The sequence below is a fragment of the Plutella xylostella genome, chromosome 28 (assembly GCF_932276165.1).
Source record: "Plutella xylostella chromosome 28, ilPluXylo3.1, whole genome shotgun sequence".
NCBI classification, from domain to species: Eukaryota; Metazoa; Arthropoda; class Insecta; order Lepidoptera; family Plutellidae; genus Plutella; species Plutella xylostella.
Window position 1 is genome coordinate 8,092,723 of NC_064008.1, and position 20,367 is coordinate 8,113,089.

At 37.4% G+C, this 20,367-nt stretch overlaps 1 long non-coding RNA gene across 1 annotated transcript; it reads left to right on the top strand.

The window, feature by feature from the left end:
• Positions 1–5,577: 5,577 nt before the first annotated feature.
• On the top strand, positions 5,578–6,983 carry LOC125490943. The gene is made up of 2 exons (XR_007267985.1): positions 5,578–6,099; positions 6,593–6,983. It is a non-coding gene; the product is annotated as an uncharacterized LOC125490943 (long non-coding RNA).
• Positions 6,984–20,367: the final 13,384 nt, after the last annotated feature.

Consider the following 20,367-nt stretch of genomic DNA (forward strand, 5'->3'; position numbering starts at 1 on the left):
CGAACTAAATGGATCCATATCTCATTACATACTAATTAATTGTATATTGATATAGATTAGATGGGTTTATTATAACCGCAAGGGCAAATTACCACCACGGACAACCTTAAAATCTTATAGAATGAAGAAATATTACACATTTACTTGAACTGTCACCGGAACAGATAAGTTTGTGGCACTGTACTACATTTGTTCTCACTTCATAGGTCGCAAGTCTTATGGCTTATCGCCGTTTTGAATCGGTTTTATTAAATTAGTCTACCTGGAATACACATCTAGAATCTAGGTGTGCAGGTTTCCTCACGATGTTTTCCTTCACCGTAAGAGTACGTCGTATTCGACAGCGATAACATAGTGACGGGTCGACCCAAGGTCTATAACTGGTGAAAAACCCTAAATAATTAGTGATGAATAATAAGAGGTACCTACCACGTCATAAATTTTAGCCCTAATATTTATTTTTATGTTGGCAATTGTTTATGCTGCAGAGTGTTTATGTAGCTTTGTCGGCCTCTATCTCTATATACCTAGCAATTAGCAGTAACAATTTAACACTTAAAGTTAGCTCTCAGATCAGCCCTAGAGTCTATAAAATTGACTCAGCAAATTTGCAAACTGCCAAACACTTTAGGTGTTGTAATTAAGTCTGAGCCTCCGTCACTAGATGGCGCTGAGGGAAGTTTTACGAAACAATTTACAACTTAATCTAACTTGGGCTGTTACAACACATTGTCGGCGTATGATGCGGGAACAATGAAGATAACCAATATGGGAGGCCTTAATGGAATACAATTAAGGCTTCCCCTTAACACTAACGATGCCAAGTTGGTTCATGTTCAATGTCAACGGGGACTGGTTATGTGTGTTGTATGTAGCAGTGATTATTATTTCTGTATGATTGCATGGCTGCTAGTTAACACGTTCAACACTAAAACCTTATCCGATAGATATTGATAAAAAATGTCTGAATACTGTTTAGACAGCTATCGTTAAGCCTAGGCAGAGGCCTTCGGGCAGCTTCGGGCAGCGTCGGGTTGCCCACTTACCCGACAACTCTCTCAGCACCAGCTTGCTTGTGTTGGGGTCCACCAACCCGCACTGGGCCAGCTTGGTGGACTAAGCCTAAACCCTTCCTTTATTAGAAGGAGACCCGTGCCCCAGTGGGGACGTGATGGGTCGTGACGTGATGATGATAATGATGATGAATAGTCGAAGTAGCATCATCTAGACGGCCGATTGGTGTAGTGGTTAGTGACCCTGACTGCTATGCCGAAGGTCCCGGGTTCGATTCCCAGCTGGGGCAGATATTTGTTTAAAGACAGATATTTGTACTCCGGTCTATGTATTTGTCATAACACAGGTTCTGCCTAGCTTAGGGTCGGATGGCCGTGTGTGAGATGTTCCTACATATTTATTTATTTATTTTTAATTTGTAATCCCAAAAAAAAACTAAAAATAAATCGTTTCAGCCCTCAATTCAGCCGTTTGTTTGGGAGCAGCTACCACAGACAGACAGATACTCGTAAACGTTTAACGGCAGCCGTCCTCCTTTGATCATTCAAAATTGATAATTTATCTTTTGCAACTTTTATATGGCATTCATTACACAAAATATATCCAGCCGAATGCATTTAATCATTAAAATCGGTGTTCATAACCGACCATTTAAAGCTCAATTCCCATGGTACGACTTTTTGCTGGAGGTAGGACGAAACTGTGATATTTGGACAAAATGCAGCGGAAGGTACTTCATAAAAAAAAAACTTTTGATTAATAATAATTATACTTTGAGATTACTAAAATTCATTTAATAGTATAATGTGACTTAAACCTAGTAAAACTTTATCTGCCCATCAGATTACATTTGTGTTATTTATTTGGCTTTAAGTAGCGTAGCAGAGAAGCCTTAAAACCCCCTTAGTCAGTTGTCCGATATCGGACTCACTAGTCAAGGAGCGCCACAAACTCTGTTTGTGGCGCTCCCTGACGGAGGCCTATGTCCATCCAAGGAAGATTACCGGCTGATGGTGATAAGACATGATTCTGAAGGCACACATTTTCATTTTAGTACTGTCAAAAATTTATTTCTTTGTTTAATATTCGACTCCATCAGAGTTTCCGTAAATATAATTTGTCAAAAAACGTCAAAATTATTAAGTACATTGACATGATTAAAATTAAAAGCTTTGATGATGATGATGATGACGATGCCTTAAAATTGACATTAATGTTGGTTTTAATTTTATACGTTAAGTGTTTTGGTCCGCAATATAACGGTCTGTGGGAACTAGGCTTTACTTACAATGCTCGATAAATTAATTCGATACAGTCTATAGCTTGGGGCGGACGAACAAAATAATATCGCATCTGAAATTTGTATAAACAAATCATCATTTCATTTACACTGATTAATGTATAATTATGTAAAGTAAAATCCGAGAGTAGGTAATTTGTACTAAAATTAAATTACTTAACCGCAATCATATATTATTGGTGTAAATAAAATGTTTCATATACTTACTTATTATAAACTTTATCGGTCATCCATGATTGTGACTTTTTACTATGCTGAGTACCTACTTACTAAAGTTTTTCCTTTTTTATGTTTGTTTACAATCATTTAAATACGATCACGACTGGAGTATAGTACCTAGAACCCCACCCATTTCGGCGTTTGCAGCAACTTGCCAACACCCTGTATAATGCACAAGAGGCCCTTTTTATGCAGCCTGTGTTAAAACATCCATTATTAATTAACATCATCATCAGCCAATAATCATCCACTGCTGGACATAGGCCTCTCCCAAGGAGCGCCACAACACTCGGTCCTCGGCCTTCCTCATCCAACCACTACCCGCCACCCGCCTAAGGTCGTCAGTCCAGCGGGCAGGAGGGCGTCCCACGCTGCGTTTGCCTGTTCGTGGTCTGCACTCGAGAGCTCGTCTACCCCAACGGTTATTAATTAACAAGTTTGAAATATTTATGACGAGTCGCAACACATTACTACCACAAACAAAACTTTAAGCAAGAGACAACTCGCGAGGTTTAAGTAAGAGCTAAGTACAAAGAAGTATGTAAATAAGGCACCTTTTCAGAAGCTGTCTCCAAAAACTTAACAATGAGAGCAGAAAGTTGGGACTTTCAGCACAGGGTTATAGAGAGAAGTAAGGCTGTGTGCAGCAGGTAAAAGAGCACATAACAGAGTGTAGCAAGAGTCGCTGTTGTCGGATACGACGAAGAGGACATCATCATCATCATCAGGTAAAATATAGGTGCTATCGGTAAAATATATGTTAATATCTGATTTTTTATTTATTCGAACATTATTTCATTAACAAATTACGTAAAAACCTGCTCCAGTTTACTCGGGAGCTAGGCTGGCTGAGCTGAATTTAAGGGGATATGTACAAAGATTCCACTCGAGAGAGCCACGCCGGCCACGCCCCAGGAACTTCGCCCCCTCTCTGAATAGAATAGAAATAGAATATCTAAAAATCTATATCTGCTATATGTGACACCAACTACAAGCTCAGGCTATCAATATTCAAACCATTTATTCATGCGTGCTAGAGCCACTTCCCCTTTTCACTGTTCGATATTCTTCCACAGTTAATTAGGGAGAAGTGTAACAAAAGAATTAATTCGAGGCGACGAGCCCGGCACATTGTTCGCAAATAGCTGGGAAGCCTTGTCGGGGAAAAGAAATACGTTTTAATTTGAACATTTGAAGGTACAAACTAAAGTCTGTTTTTTATTATCAGGTACTAAATTGACAGATTCTGAACGGTTCATCAATGTCCGGTGATTAGGTGACGTATCATTCTATTTGAAATTTTGTATCTGAGATAAAAAATTAGAGAATACATTTGATAGGTATGTATAACATTCTCATGAATATTTGACGCAAACTAACCTTCAAATTCATAGACCGTATTGTAAAATTACAACAAGGTAAAAATTTACTGTGAAAGACACGAGTTTCGTCTCTTTACGTTACTCAAAAAGTGGTAGGTAATTCGTATATTCACAACGTCAATTTTAAACCTATTTTAATGTCAAAACGCTCTATGAAATCGGGTAATTTTATAAATGCAAAAGTTTGTGACTCATCCTCTATTTGTAAGTTTCTTTGTGTGCATACAGAGTGTCCAAAATTTGCCAGGATTAACACATTCATTTTATTATGCAACTGTTTATCTTGGAATCATAATGGAAAACTTTTAAAGGCAAAGTCTAGTTTGAAATAAAAACATGTTGGGAAAACAAAAAGCTGCAGTTGGCATTAACTTTTTATTTCAGTACAACATAATATTTATTTTTACGAATTCAATTTTATTTTGTAAGTACCTATAACATTTTTTTATCATATTTTCTAAATAACCTCCATAAAAAACCTCAAAAACCAAATGAAAAACCCACCATTTGCTCTCAAAACAATATTTAGAACATCGATAACTCCTGAAGTTGTAGTACCTGAGTATTTACTGTTATTACAGTTTTATTGGCAAAAATATAGGCTTTGTTTTGGCAAGTAACGTACAACAGTGGCCTCGCTGAATAATGTACCGTTTCAAGCGAAGATAGACCAGTTTTAAACCACATTTAACGACTAGCTTAGCAAAAAAAAACAAGAAAATATTAGGATTTTTTTGATATACCTACTTAGTTAAGTACGTAAGTTATTTTTAACCGACTTCAAAAAAAGGAGGAGGTTCTCAATTCGTCGGGATCTTTTTTTTATATTTTTTATGTATGTTCACCGATTACTCCGCCGTTTATGAACCGATTTTGAAAATTCTTTTTTTGTTGTATTGGGTTGAGCTCCCAGATGGTCCCATTTTTTTTCAGAATTTTATCTCACCCCCAAGGGTGGGTAAAGGGGTAAAAACAGGGTATGAATTTCAGGGTTGAAATTAAGAACGTAAATATAGTTCTTATAACAAAAAATATGATGGTGACCTTGAGCTGATCTGATGATGGAAACGGAAGGCAGTCAGGGGAACTCCTCAACGGTATATAGGAACTACTTCGTGTTTAGGCTTGAATGATTCGTATTGATTAGTAGGACTTTTTGGTATCATTTGCACCTTACTTTTTATTTAAAATTATCGCAAATAAACTAAAAACTATAAAAAAATTAAAAAACCGACTTCAAAAACCCACTTAAATTGTTTCTTACATTCTAGTGGTTTTTTGAAGTCGGTTTTTTAATTTTTTTAATTATTATTTTATAATTGGAAAGTATCTAAGAATCGGATCAATATAATAATAATCTGGCTATGATTGGGAACCTAAACAATAAATTTAAATTTAATTTGGAAAATTATTAATTATTGTCCTGAAGTCCTGATAAATAAACTAAATACAATTTTATTTATATTTCTATCTGTATATTTACCAGGATCTGCTTCAAATGCAGTACAAAGCGATACATGTAGGTACATATAAGTTGAGTCTTACAATATAGAAGCTTTTATTTATCGATTCACATAGCACAAATCTCGTAGCAGATTCGTAGCCTCGTAGCAAAAGCTCGTAGCGCCGCGTAGCAACGAAACGAGTGTCGTGTGGTATTAACCTCTAAATGTTTGATAAGGCTTATTATGATTGAAAGTATGAAAGATTTTTGCAAGAGATGTATGAATGTGTATGTAGTTTCTTTAGTTACAAAGAAGTATTAAGCTGCGGATTTTGACTTTTAGGAGGTCAAAATCCTTGGGCAGAAAGGGGGGTAATGTAACGTTATTTATTTCTTCCAAATAAATAACTTACATCATAATAATTAACTTCATAATTTATTTGTAAATTCCCATTTTTAAGTATCGATTTTATCGATAACTTAATCTTCGCGTCGATAATTCTTCAAATTATCGACGCGTTCCCATCCCTAGCCAGCGAAGCGGTCTTTTGTTCGTGTCCCCACTATCGCGGCAGCCCCACTCGGTGACCACTGGCTCTCGATCATTCGTCCACGGGCTACGGCATCGACTGCGCGTGACCCTACCTCACGGCAGTCCTCTAGGTGCCTAGCCCGCTCTAAAGTGTCGAATGACCTAGACCTTACCAGTGGTACCTTGTGCGTGTCTTCCCCAATATCGGGTAAGTGTGATCAGATTTGCTTAGCTCATTTTAGGAACCTATTTGTAATTTAAACTTGTACTAATCGTATTTAAAAGTGTTAATTTAAATTTGTTTAACGTAGCTTCCTTTCTTGTTTTATTCGCTTGCTTACGCGCTAGCTAACTTAACTTACTGCGCACTTATAACAGCCAAGATGGCGGATATGCAATTACGCATTATCATTTAGATGTTTCATCAGCTTTCCTGTTTCTTTTATTTTATCTTTTTGAATACGCTAGCTTGCCTAGATGCATTAAATACTTTTATCCAAATTATGCTGCAGCTAGTCTACCGCTTTCGGCCTTTCTTAATAATTTCTATATTATCTTTAATTTATGTTAGGTATTCCGTTCTGGTTTTCACTGCCGCCTCAATCAAGCTAGATTAGGTACTCTGCTGTAGGTCTTGATGACGGTATGTGGAACCTAGACGATAACGGTGTACTGATGCGTTGGATTTCCATCTTTTCCAGGGTCCAAGGTCCACGCTACTACTCCAAGGTCCACGCTACTACTCCAAGGTCCACGCTTACGTCCACGGTACGGGTTACCGACTGCACGGAACTTCTACCTACTTCTACGGCTCGCCCTCTACGTGCTGGTTCGGCAACCCCCTACCTTCGTGTTGCTGACCACGCCGCGCAGCCGAGCTACACGCCGCGCGCACGCAACGGCCACGTGACCTGCCTGCCTACCTACCTGGGCACTGGAGAAGAGGACTTCCACGCCGGTCGCGTTATCGGGATTCCACGCCGATACTCTTCGACTCAGGGGAGTCCCTATCCGTACCAACTGAAAACTGACTGATCGTGTAGTGTAGGCCTAACCCACGTTGACCTCTAAATAAATTTGTGTCAAGCTGAACCCTGGCTTCTCATTTCTACCTCTCCGTTAGCTAGCCATTTTTATAAGCGCGACACTCGTAAAACCACAATCATAATCGTAATCCTAATCCTAATAATTTATAAATGCGAAAGTAACTGTGTCTGTCTGTCTCTTACTCTTTCACGCCAAAACTACTGAATGGATTTGAATGAAATTTGGTATGCATATGGTCTAGACCCTGAGAAAGAACATAGGCTACTTTTTATCCCGAAATTCCTTAACTTGTTTAGGCGAAGCGAAGCTCGCGGGAACATCTAGTGTCAAATAATCGACACGACTGCCATAGTAATAAAACTACCGTCCCATCAGAGAGGTGTTATAAATTTTATTCGTCTAGTTGTGTTCCTGTGTTTTACCAAAAATCCCCATAAAAGCACCTATTTTCCGAGGCTTGTTACCCCATAATAAACGCAAATAAATAAATCTCTTAGGTAAAAAAAATATTCAGTACCGCTCGCACCTAACAATTTAGAGGAAAACTTCAAAAGGCACTTCTAAACCGGTTGCTACAACTATAACCATAGATCAGTGTTCGAACTGAGTAATAAAGCGAGGTTGTATGGACCGTTGAATGCCACATAAGATTCACTATTCCGCTAGCTTCCTTTTCCTAGTTAGCCAGTGATTGCAAGCTTGTAGAGTATTATATAAGGTGGAGAATATGGTCCTACTGACTGTCGTATACCGTACATATTATACACTCAAGGGCAATGAAAAAGTTCCAGTAAGAAATTCACCAAGTTATTCCTGAGCAGAAAAGACTGGCTTAATGACGAATTCTGCAATAATGAAGTACATTTAAAAGTTCACCGAGATATAAACAACTAAAAACGTAACATTTTTTTAGAATTTCCTATAAAATGTATAAAAAATTGAGGCCATTTAGTGTCGGAATTTTGTAAGTGGAATGTTTCTTTGCACGTGAGTGTACATGAGTAATGGAGTGTATGAAAGGAACCTTACCACACAACGATATCGCCTGTTTTTTCTTTATACATGTATAAGTCCGGCGCACCCTGAGTAGTCAGCGACAGACGCTAATCTGACTGGCCAATCCTTACACCACAAACTTAGCTCCGATTTCTCTATAGTCGGATAGATTGTGACCAGAGAAAGGTTGATCAATTATACGTCATCTCCATATGAATAAGTTCCACTCACAAAATGCTGACACCCAACGTCATTTTTTTCAAACATTTAATTTAATTGGTAGTATTCTGATGCGCTTTTAAATGTACTTCAATGTTGCAGACGGCCTTTTCCGTTGAGGAGTAATTTATTGCTATTTTCCCTGGAACTTTTTCATTGCTCGCGAGTGTATTAGCCTAAGCCCCAATTTCTCCATAGTCGGTTATCTAACCAACCAGGGATTGGTTAATCATCGTCATCTCCATATAAAATTCTTCACAGATGTGTCAAAAGCCACTAATACCTGGTTATGCTCTAACCGACTATAGACAAATTGACAATAACTCTTAAACGTTTACGCTTGCTTGTTATTCTTTAAAATGTTAATTCCTTATTCACGCACAATAATTTATTACTGGAAACCAAGGTTTACATTAAACAATGATGAAATCATTGAGCAATATTCTCTGAGTTCGTTCGCGTATTGAATGCGTGACGTAACCACGAGCCGCCAAGCAAAGGAGATTAATTTTATTATTGTACACCAAGCTACAACGAAACCTCAAATTAACGAAGAATCATCGTTTAGCCGTTATAGGGTTTAATTTAAACCACGCTTCGGGAGAATAGATAGATTGATAGAATAGATTTAAGTATAGCATAACTAAAAAAACTCCCTGTCCTAATGGTTAAGTTTCAGCTTCCCACATAAGAAATGTCGATACGATTACAAGCATTGTAACGAAAAAATAATAAAAAAAATATCTTCTTACCATCTCCTAATCCTAATATAAATTATGTATATTATTATGTGTATACTTACAGGGTGTTGCAAAAGTGATTCACTAAGCCAAAAGGTGGTGACTCAAAAGGTTTCTGAACAACTTTTGTTATACGTCTTTAGGAAATTATTTTTTTACAAAAGTACCTAGTTCCTCAAATCCATCCCCTGAGTCACCCTTATTCGGTTGCACTCTGTACATCGAGGTTGTCGCTTCAGATAAAATTTTAAACTATTTTCATAACGTACATTGTTTAATACTAGCAGCAGCCATGTTATAGCTAAACTTGAACAAAACATTATATCAAATATCTGAAATTTATTTCGGTGCCACGAGAATAGAGCTCGGTATAAAGACATTTTTCTTCCCCAATATTTCTTCTCAATTTCCTAAAGTATCTTCATATTTCAATGCGTTCAAAAAGTCTACTTTCAGACTCAATAAAATGCATTCCGAGGGAACTAAGCTTCCAATATCTTACAATCATATTGCTTTTACAAAAATGTCGTGTTTAGTCGAGCAATTTCGTGAACATTTTGAACCCCCAACGGAAATAGAAGGTGTTATAAGTTTAACGTGTCTGTGTATCTGTCTGTGGTAGCGTAGCTTTCAAATGGCTGATCCGATTTTCGTTTGGTTTTTTATTGTGATTGGTAATGTTGCCTAGAGTGTCCCTAGCTATGATTTTACATCACCATTATATTATATAGCAGTGTTGTAGTGCGACAACTTACTAAGTCATTTTTTTTATCTGAAGGACTAGCACAGGGCGCATTTAAGACGTGACAAAAGTTCTCCGTCGCGTTCGCTCTTGAGGCTGCGCGATGTGAGTGAGCGCGATGCAAAACTTTTGTCACGCCTTAAATGCGTCCTGTTCTAGCCCTCCCGATGGTGGACATAAGCTTCCTTGTGACTTCAGCCACGATATAATACACTGTTAAATATTGGTCTGGGAGCTAAAGTAATGTCTACTACAACAAAATCTATGCATGAAAAAGTTGTCATGGAAACGATTATGTTTAAAACCCACTAAATTATGATTTTGTGACCATTAAATGACTCGCATCGTGTGCCGCCATCACAAACTATACGTAACTTGAATTTTTCCCAACGTTTATTTTACATTAAAAAGCTTTTAGCCTTAAACCGGTTTTTATCACAGAAATGTTTGTGCACTCTGTAGGTATTCCTATTGTTGCAAATTAAAATTGGAAAATATATAGGTACGAGTATTATTTTAATAAATAACATAGTTTTTTATTATTATTTCTGAGAAGTAGTGACCCTGACTACTGTGCCGAAGGTCCCGGGTTCGATTCCCGGCTGGGGCAGATATTTGTTTAAAGACAGATATTTGTACTCGGGTCTTGGATGTTGATATTTATCTATGTATTTTTGTAGATATATCAGCTGTCCGACACCAATAACACAGATTCTGCCTAGCTTGGGGTCGGATGGCCGTGTGTGTGGCAGTCAGGGTCACTAACCACTACACCAGTCGGACGTCTAATTTATGTTAATGTTATGATTTTCGAATGTATTTTTTATTTTTCTATTGTGTCCACTACCCGCATGTAATGTATGTTTAGTTTTATCCGATGTGAGATGGGACAATCTGAAAACCAGCGCTGTAACGTTGGCCACAACTTACAGCAGATGCTGACATTGTTCCATTTTTTCATTCAATTGTATATTTTTAAATTTTATTGCATGTTTTTTTTTGGCAAATAAATGTATTTTCTTTCTTTCTTTATATTATATACATGCTCCAACGACCGTATACGCGCTGAAAAATAAAATCGCTCTAATAATTCCGTGACCAAGACTCAAGACCAAACGACATCATCTCAAGGCAACAAGCCAATATAAGGCAACTTTCCGATGAAAAATTATAAGTACGTCTTCATAAAAACACGCAAACAGCTGAAATTAAAAACAAATGTTTACAATTTCCTCTGAAACAGCGGAGAAGGAATTTATCATGGAAAATAAGATGAGAAAAGCGAAAACTTAAAAGTAGTTTATCCATTTGCATTGAAAAATAAGTTTTATCCCGTAATTAGCTTTTCTTATTTGAGACGGAGGGAATCGGGATAAGTGGCTGAGGAGGAAATGCGTTTTCTATAGTGTTGTGCTTTTCTGCCCTGTTCGTTAGTTATTTATGTATTTTATTTTACACAGATAACTTAACCATATGTGACATTTATAAACCCACCCTCTTATTCATAAAAAAGTTATTGGACGCTTTAGCTATGTCAACCAATCAACTGTTTTGTCACTCTCTGAAAGAGAACAATTTGTTATTTCACAGAGAGGGACAAAACAGTTCAATAGCTAAAGCGTCCACTAATTTTTTTTATGAATAAGGGGCTAAGCATATACTGTGTTTCAAAAGCATTATACTAAGCCGAATGGGGGTGACTCAGGGGGTCTTTCTGAACAACTTTGTTTGCTATTCTAATAGTTATTGGAAATTCATTCAATTAATTAATATTGTAGTCACAAAGTTTCGAACGACCGAAGGATGTAATGGTTAGTGACCTTGACTGCTATGCGGAATGTCCCGGATTCGATCTCCGGCTGGGGTATATATTTGTTTAAAGACAGATATTTGAAAGAAAGAAAGAAAGAAAAGACATTTATTAAGTGTCTGTGTAGATATATTAGCTGTCAGATACCCATATTACAAGCTCTGCCTAGTTTTTGGGGTACTAAGAAGAATGGGAAGGTGTCCCCACATAATTATTATGACTATTACCTATGCAAAAGCATTTTTGTACCTATCTTACCGTAACACACATCCCTACGCTAACTAAACCGCAGAGTGGGTAGGGATGAAATATGGTAGTCTATGTAGGGCAGAAGAAAGCTTGCTTTATGGAGGAGGCATAACATAACATAAACCCTCATTCCTTATAGAGTTTTATCTGTTTGGTAGGAAGTGCATTGCTAGACCCCCTTTTTGGCTGTTTTATGATTAGTACATATTACCCAAATATCGAGGAATTACCCTAAAGGTAAGGGTCCACCTATCGTGTCGGACCAAACTGATTGTCATAAATGAATGGAAAAACAGTGTCAATGCTGATGAAGTGGACGCACTTGTGTGAATTCTATTCTAGGAATACTGATGCGATACGATGCGTCAGTTATAATAATAATAAATTTATAATAAATTTATTTATTCGAAGTAAGGTGATTACAGTAAAGTTTTTATGGCTAGGATTTGGATGAAAATACATAATTGGTAGACTGTTGCCGTAGCGTCTGCTCTCATAGCTAGGCTATAGAATAGCCTGTATTAATGAGAAGCAGGCCCCTAACATAAATAGTTATGGTACAGTGTTGAAAAAATTTTATTACTTTTATTTTAGTAGGTACAGTTATTGTAAATACATAACCTAGCAAAAAATTAGTGACAAATAACATTTACATGTCATGCGATGCGTCAGTTGTTACGATGCTGAAAGGAGCACGTTTATATCTTAAACTGTAAAGCCGCGTGAAGCCGGATATTGTTTTGAAACCGGGCCATCATAAGATTTCCCCGATTGTACATTCAAAACCCGTGCAAATAATATAATTATGTGTTTTGTTTAATTAAATTATTTCACTCTTCCTACACTCGTGCGCAATGAAAAACTTCCACTTTAAAAAAATAAACATAAAAATTAATTTAATTCTAGGTTTTATTATTTTTGATATTCTGATGCGCGGTTAAATGTACCTTCTTCAATAGCTAGACTTTCGTCTAGCTTAATTACGCCGTCTGCAATATTAAAACGGAAAACCGTTTAGGAGTAATTTTGCGCTTTTCTCGCTGGAACTTTTTCATTGCTCGCGAGTGTTGGTACATACTCTACTACAACTCCTTATAACCACCATTTCTTTTCTAGGGTTTTTATTCGTAGCTTCAATAAAAGATCCATTTAACTCTTCAGGACAGAAAATGGGTAGAAGTAGCCTATTTTACACAGTCGCAGTATAATACACCGCTGTTTACTGTTGAGTGTTTGTATTATGGCTCTGGGGTTTCTTACACCCATTTTAACCTCCGACGGAAAAAGAGGGGAGTTATAAGTTAAACGTGTCTGTATTTGTCTGTGGTATCGTAGATCCAAAACGGCAGATTTTCGTTTTGTTTTTTTTGGGTCATCAGTAATGTTACCCTAGCCATATTTTATGACAATCTTTTTTTTTTTAATTAATATCTTTAATGCACCAATTTTCAACGCTTTGTACCCACGTACTACAAACAAGAATACTTATATCTAGCGCAATCTAAAATGCAAATTTAACCAGTCCAGCAAACTAGGAACACGCGAAAAACTGCCTTATTAACTAAGTTCATAACCGGCGGAAGCAGTCAAGTGGCACACCGGAAGTGCGAGTTTAAATCAAGCGGCGGATACGGAAACGGACCCGCTAATAAATATGGCGGCCGCTGAGCCGCAGAGCGCGGGCAAATATCTTCAGTTTTGCTCATGGATTCAAAATGGCGGCTTCGCTTTGCGAATAGGGGTTCGTACTTTGGGTTAGGTCAACTTAGGTCTTCGTTATTGAAATTTTAACGGGTGCCCTTGAAAATGTTGTAGTTACTGTGACACACTTTTTCAATTTATTTTATATTTAATTTACTTGTTTCTCTAAAACATATACCCTAAATGCATTGTATCTTCCTTGACCTATCACGTGAGTACAAAAAGGTACAGCAAAACCTCTGACTACCCCTCGAGGATTGCAGTCGTCTGCGTTATGAAAGTAAGTGTGTATTTAATATTAAAAACCGGCCAAGTGCGAGTCGGGCTCGCGCACAAAGGGTTCCGTAGCAGCAAATATAATATTACAGTTAAATCAACCTATCTCAAAAACTATAAGAGATACTTTGATCAAACCAAAAATCGTTGAAAGAGTTAATTAGCATGCATCACCTCTATTTTTTTTAGAATTTTATACCCCGTAGTTATAAAAATAGAGGGGGGGGGGACATACTTTTTACGACTTTGAGAGCTGATATCTCAAAAACCGTTCACTTTAAGAAAAATGTTTTTTAGAAAACTTTATATCATTTTAAAAGACCTTTCCATTGATACCCCACACGGGTATGTACATCGAAAAAAAAAATTTCATCCCTCAGTTACATGTATGGGGGGCCCCACCCCCAATTCTTTTTTTTACTATTTAGTGTCATATTTTTGTAGCGGTTCATACAACACATATTCCCATCAAATTTCATCACTGTAGTACTTATAGTTTCCGAGTAAATCGGCTGTGACAGACGGACAGACGGACATGACGAAACTATAAGGGTTCCGTTTTTGCCATTTTGGCTACGGAACCCTAAAAAGGACTAAAGACAAATTCAGTCGCGCGAAAGTGAAGCAAACCCTTGTAGACGCTACATCTCTCGTAATAAACAGTATATTCCCAAGTAAGTGGTTACTGGGAATTATAGCTGCTATAGCTACTTAGTTTTGAGTTCAGGAGGGTTTCTCTACACTGAAGAAAAACGAACTAACAAGAGCTGTCGTGCATACGGCACGTTTAATACAACAGACATAGAGGCGTGGTTCGCGCAGCAGCGCTCTGAAACTTGGTTTTTCACTATATTAGAAAGACCCCAGTTGTAACTTTTTCGCGAATACTCACTAACGACTTCATCTTTTCTTGTCTATGAAATGAAAGCTGAAATAATATTTCAGCTGATGTTGTTTCACTGAGACATAGTTGGCTTTCCTGTTTTCTTTTCCTTCAGAGGAAAATGGGGGTGTGCTTAGTTTGATTCGTGTGTTCGTCTGTAGTCTGTACAATTGTGTACATTGTACAGTTATATTTTTTATTTATGTATCTGTGTATATATCAGCTGTCCTATACCCATATTACACGCTCTGCCTATCTTGGGGTCGGATGGCCGTGTGTGAGATGTTCCCATATATTACACATACGATCACGAGTCGAAAAAGTTTCAGTGACATAATAATTGTATGGAATGTCAGATGGACCTTTTTCATGCTCACAAGTGTATTGATTATTGTCAATTACTTAGCATCTTAATTTAATAACGTATACATGGATAGAGTCAGATTACTAAGAACCAGCTGAAAACGATACTATTCATTTTCAACAGTGACATCTGTTGACAATGGGGATGAAGCTAAATCTCTTATTCTACTTATTCTTACGCTTAAAAACGTCTCGTGGAAAAAAGTGGACATGAAATAATATGGAGATGTGAAGCTGTGTGTATTTGATATACAGGACGTTGTTAAATTTGCATAATAAGCTGAAAGAGGAAGATACCAGAAGGCCATTCTGAAAAAAATGATACATTGTAGTTGCTGAGTATTGGGAAGTAGGTTCTAAAAATTGGAATTAGTCAAACGGAAGTTATGTTTTGTTTTATTGGCGTTAGGTTGGCTTTGGGTTAAACCTTAAAAAAAGGGTTAAAATTTACGTTGTAAATTTATATACAAATTTCGTTTCTTTTTGGAACGTAAAGAGTCGAAACCCGTGTGTTTCAAACTTAATTTTATCCCTGTGAATTTACAGTACAAGGGTATCAATTTCAGCGCTTTAATAAAGATGCACTTCTCCTCTATTCAGTATTCCCCATAAAGAACTAAAGAAAGGAGGGCACTGTCACAAAATGCATTAAATTCACAAATGTCTGTTGCACACATATTTTCGCTGTGAATTCCGGAGTGGGAGCGTATTTTGGTCTGAGTCTGCCAAAACGTGAAGTACAGTCGTGGATTTATGTGCCCAGAGTACAGATTTAAATACATACTTTAGACCAAGATTTTTCGAGATTAATCTTATCTGTTTTGAAAAAAAAATATGGCGGCTTTATTTAGTCCTTTTTAAAATACGTATGACTGATTGGCTGAAACTCACGAGAAAAAACGGAAACTAAACGGAAAAACCTAGCTTAATGACGTCGTCTGCAATATTTAAGTAAGTACATTAACAGCGCATCAGAATACTATAAACAAAAAAGGAACATATTTTGTTAAAATTTAAAATTAAATGTTTGTTGTTTGGCGTCACCATTTGGTCTTCAATAAATTGACACCTTAGTCGAAATGTTTTGAATATTCGATAAAGACATAAATTCAACTACATTGTGTCACTGACAACTATTCAACTGTTCATTTGCGAATCCTTTTTACGCGGATTCCGTCCCAACACACTCATTTCCGGATTCCGGATACTATTATCTGACTATTCGAATATCCGTTATGGCATCCTGACGGATACCGGGACAGGTGAGTAGGATATAGAGGGTGCTCCGCGGAAATCCCAACCTGTAATTGTTATCCTGTTACAGGACTTTGATGTACTTCCCCTGATTCAGAACGTCCTGTATAAAGGGGGTTACTATTGAGCTGTTTCAGACTAGTGAAGTTTTTGGCGCAATGATAGTTTTTTTAAAGCGCGTTTATGGCACATAATATGTTAAACCTTTCACGTATATATGCACGATAGATATTGAGTGAATAGACCTAAGAGTAAGGCCCCAGGCCCCTTTGCTTTGGTGCGTTGCTTTGTTGCTGAAAAATTTTTTTTTTATGACGCAACGCACCATTGGGTTCTCACCCTAAGCAGACAAATAGCACAATGCACATGTCACATACACTCTTAAACACACGTTAACTCAATTTTTTATAGCTATCCCGTAGGTATTCAAGCAAAAAGCGCATCGAAGCGAAAACAAATATAACATTAAAATAATTAAATACATAATTATCGAATTGCTGTTCAAAACGGTCGCCATTAACGAAAATCACATTTATAAATTAAATATGTGTTTATACAAAGCGCGCGACGGATTATATTAATGTGACGAATATTCCACACTCTCAGACACGTTGACCGCTGATTTTCATTGAGTATTGCAGAGGAATCATTACATAAATAGGTACGGTGGCCTGCGCCTAAAAGTATACAGGCGGAGTTTTTAAAATAGCGATCCCTGATTATGAAGGGACAGATGTAGCTCTGTTATAAATCCGGGGACGTGTTGTGTGTGATGTGTGTAGCAGTGGTGTTTATGTGGATGTGCTTGAGCAGCATCTGAGCTTGAGATCGCTATTTTAAAAACTCCGCCTGTATACTTTTAGGCGCAGGCCACCGTACATAATATGCTCACGACTATAATCCCCGAAGGAATAGTCTGGGGTGACTCGAAAGCGAGCCAGCCATTTTTCGCTGTACATTTGTACTCACGTAATAGCTATAGGTCGCAAGCCGTATCGCCGCTTTTTAATGAGTAGAATGCACTTGGGGTACACATCTAGTTCGTATGTTTAGGTTTCCTCACATTGTTTTCCTTCGTGAGTCACCTTTCACTACCCCTTCAGGGATAACATCCGTGATCATAATGTATGTAATGTGTTGTAAAATTTACAGTTGAAATTTAATTTACGTTTGATGACAAACGTTTGTAATAAGTAGGTACAATCTTCAGATTCAAAATTTTACGGAGCTCTTTGTGTGCGAGTCCGACTCGTACTTAACAGTTTTTAACGCTGATCCCACGTCAGTACCCAACCCGCGATCGGTCGATAATAGCCACTGAAACAATACATTTTATGAGGTTCAACAAATAGAGATAAATCCTCCGAGAGTTATATCGGTGGCAATACGCAAATCGACCACTCTCATAACTCGCGATTCAAATGCAAACCATATTATTCCGATCGTTCCGGCCGGCGTTTTTGGCAGTTTTATGAGTTGGAAAATTATGAAAAAGATTGGTAGAGATATTTTATATCAGAACTAGCTGTTCCCGCGAGCTTTGCTTCGCCTTAAAAAATCCCGTGGGAATTCCGGGATAAAAGCAGCCTATGTTCTTTCTCAAAGTCTAGATCATAATAATATGTATGCCAAATTTCATTCAAATCCGTTCAGTAGTTTTGGCGTGAAAGAGTAACAGACATACAGACAGACACAGTTACTTTCGCTTTTATAATATTAGTTAGAATAGTTAGAATGTAGGTTTAATTGTACCAAGGGCACTCACTTAAATTTTAAATTACATTCTTTATAAGAACAACCGTCTTCTACTTCTTAGGGTGACGATGAAAAATAAAGAAGTAGAAAAGGTACTGTTTGCTGATCACCACCAAACTAAATAACCAATTTCATATAACATACCTTGTTGTTAGCTATGAAAAAGTTCTAATTACAAAAGGGCGATGAAATCGTTTAAAATAATAGGGGCATTTGGTGGCAAATTGCTCTATTTTTTTCAAAACATTTCATTTGTATTTTGGCCACAATATTAACGTTTTTAGTTGGTAATATTCTGATGCACTGTTAAATGTACCCCAACATTGCAGACGGCGCGGCATCATTTAGCTAACCAACTCAGTTTAGGAGTAATTTGCTGCTAGGTCACTGGAGTTTTTTTTTATCGCTCGTGAGTATATAAACTTATACAGGGTGAGTCTTTCATAGGTGCACATCCGGAAGTATGTCACGGAGCTTTTCATTCTGAACAACTTTTGTTATGATGACCTTGGGTTATTCCCGAAAAAAAATATCTACTCCCCATACACAGTGTCACATAAACAACCAATTTATGTATGAGGAAGCATCTTTTTTTTATTCGTCTGCAACATACTTCCGGATGTGCACCTATGAAAGACTAACCCTGTATATTATATCGATATCAAAGATATAAGCGCGCAATAAATTCTACTCAGGTACCTACTAAATACACTCACTACCTGAATAGTTTCGCAAGATAAACACACTCCACCTCACATAATGTGGACCCGGATTTCCTTCCTCTTTTTATATTAAATCTTTGAGCCGACAAGCCTGAAGTATATTAGATACCGTACCCACCATCCGTTACTGGCTCGCCTTTATAGTTACCCCAGAGCCCTGATTTTCATAATATTATTTTATAAAATTGATACATCTGAGTCGCAGTCTATCACAAGTCTACCATGAGCTCACCTCATATCATAACCTAACAAGCGTTAAAAACTCCCGAAATTCAACACTAAAAGACGCATAACGTTTGATTTCGATAAAAAATGGCTAAAAACACTCGGGGTAACATCACCTATGATCCAAAAAAAACAAAGCAGAAACTGGTTTTGCCGTTTTGACAGAGAGCTACACATTTCATCGCAGGTAAAAAAAAATATTTTAGTCATTATCTAATCAGAATTACGAGTTTTCACGCGCAGTACGTACCCTTGGAAAATCTAGTATAATAGACGTATGTGGTACGAATAAAGAATATCTGTCTATCTATCTAAACCAGTTAAACATCTCGATATTCTCCGTAAATGGAAATTCTAAAGGTTAACCGAAGCTCTAGTTGAAGGATAACAAACAAATTACTTCCGAATCAAATTGTTTTCACTTCCGACGCGAGAGATTTCAGGAGATTTGTTCAGCAAACTGAAAATTACAAAATTGAGAACTTCATTAAGCTGTATTTAATTTGTTATGCAGATTACTGTTTGATGACTAACTTGACTTAGTATCCTATGTCCCCTAGATGGGGCAGAGAGAAGCTCAAGACAGGTTGCGATGGAGAGTCACTGTGGACGCCCACACGCCATTGTCACGTTTGTAATAATAAAAAACCTGTTTGATGATATTATGTATAATATTGTGTCGGTGACATAAACTAGAGAGGGTCTAGAACTCTCATCATCAGCCAATAATCATCCACTGCTGGACATAGGCCTCTTCCAAGGAGCGCCACAACACTCGATCCTCGGCCTTCCTCATCCAACCACTATCTGCTACCTGCCTAAGGTCGTCAGTCCAGCGGGCAGGAGGGCGTCCCACGCTGCCACGGTGTCACTCTATATGACGAAACACTAAGTTGTTACATCCCAGTAGAGTGTTCAGTGGCCACCTACAATAAGGCAGCCCCGCGCATTAATTGATATCGATTCTGAAGGCACAAAATTAAATCCTAATTTTAGTGTTGAGAAACAAAAAGAATTGCCATCGAAAATTGAGATTTACTAAAACACTCATTCAGTGAAATTACAATACAATACCACTTATTAACAAAAAAACATACAGACAATACTTATAAACTAGAAACAATGAACAATAGGCGACCTTATCTCTAAGAGCGATCTCTTACAGACAACCTTAAACATACGAGTAAAGAAATAGAAATAAAGAAAATTTTAAATTAAGTTCTTTTGTGCCTCCAGAATCGACATGATTATTGCTTTCCAATCGCCAAGTTATCCAGAATAGGTTGCGTCACTGGTGGTTTTGGTTCACCGTCACAACCGCTAGGCGTGATTAACATTTCTCAGTACAATTAATATTGGTTGCGACGGAGCGTCGCTGTAACTGTTACTATTACTACATAGCAATACGCGATGTATACCTCGTCTCGAAATTCCAGCTAACATGGAAAAAACAAATGTCACTTTTGGAACTAACTTTGCCTTACATTTTGACAG